Consider the following 1,499-nt stretch of genomic DNA (forward strand, 5'->3'; position numbering starts at 1 on the left):
ATTACAAAATATAAGCTGCCACTTATTCATTCGATGAAACAATAGTAAACATACTTTCATCTATAAAAATGCCATGAGTTTGAGACAGAGTCTTGCTGTGTAGTACAGGCTGGTCTCAAACTCACAGCATTCCTCCTGCCTCAGTCTCCTAAGTACTGGGATTATAGGCATGTGCCACCATGCCCAGCAAAATGGACCTTATTGATTGATCTTTTTCATATATGCTCCCTTTCCAAGAAAAAATTGCCTATTTCTTAGAATCAGTTTCTTTCACTTGTTTTTGGAAAGCTTGGGGATCTGGTTGTCATGCTAAATCAAGCTCACATTGCAAACTGTGTGTGAATGTACACCATTCAAGTTTACGTGACTTTCCTGTTTGCAAATTACTGTGGTGACTAAATTATTATAACTTGGGTTGAATGGACCACAGCATGCAACTGGATGACAAGCCGTAATGTCAACTCTGTGTGAATGATATGCTGAAATTACCACAGATTCAAGGATGCAGAGCTGAAGCTATTAAGAGCATCTGTGACACCATTTCTCTCATGAATTCAATTATTCATTTATCAAATATTTACCAAAAATGTACTATATGCCTTCTACTGCAGTTACCATAGGAAAATGGTGATAATCAACAGTTACAGCACACCACCACTTTGTCAATGGCAGTAAAATACATACCATAGGTTCTTTGGTATTTATAGGGGGAACTTGGCCCTATTTTGTGGAGTAGAAGGCATAAAAAATTACTAGCAAGCAGCCTTATCCCACCTACTGTTAATGCTAATGGAAATATTTAAATCCCTAGCTTGCTTGTAACAGTTTTACACCTAGTTCTCTATTGAAGAAAATTATTTTTTTCACCAAATTAATTGGGAAACCACTGAGGAAGCACTCTTATATTCCAGGTGAGAATATATTCCAGGCTATATTAACGATTGAGATTTGCAAATAAATAACTTCCAAAAATGTTTAGGACTCATATTTTAGAAGGCTTGATGCTAGAATGGAGAAAAGTTAGGGTGCTTACATGCTTATATGAAGGGGAAATATGGAAAAATAATTTGTTTTGAATGATTGGAAATTAGAAACTGCAAAAATGATGGTGCCCCTGGTAACAATACTAAATATTTATTGTACACCAAAAAGCATTGTTTTGGTGCTAAGACTTTTAAATTGATTATTATTCTTTTTAAAAATTAATTTTATTGGTACACTTTTGATATACACAATGATCACACTTATCATAGAGAATTTGTACCTATACATAATATATCTTTTCCTTTTGTTTTGTTTTTTTGAGACAGGGTCTTACTATGTAGTTGAGACTGACCTGGAACTCACTATGTAGCCCAGGCTGGTCTCGAACTTGCAGCAATCCTCCTGCCTCATCCTCCCGAGTTCTGGGATTATAGGCATGCGCCACTAAGCCCAGCCATAATATATATTTTGATTCTTCCTTTTTCCCATTCCGCTACCCTCCATTAAACACTTCT

The sequence above is a fragment of the Fukomys damarensis genome, unplaced genomic scaffold (genome assembly GCF_012274545.1).
Source record: "Fukomys damarensis isolate Sample0158 unplaced genomic scaffold, DMR_v1.0_HiC HiC_scaffold_39, whole genome shotgun sequence".
NCBI lineage: Eukaryota > Metazoa > Chordata > Mammalia > Rodentia > Bathyergidae > Fukomys > Fukomys damarensis.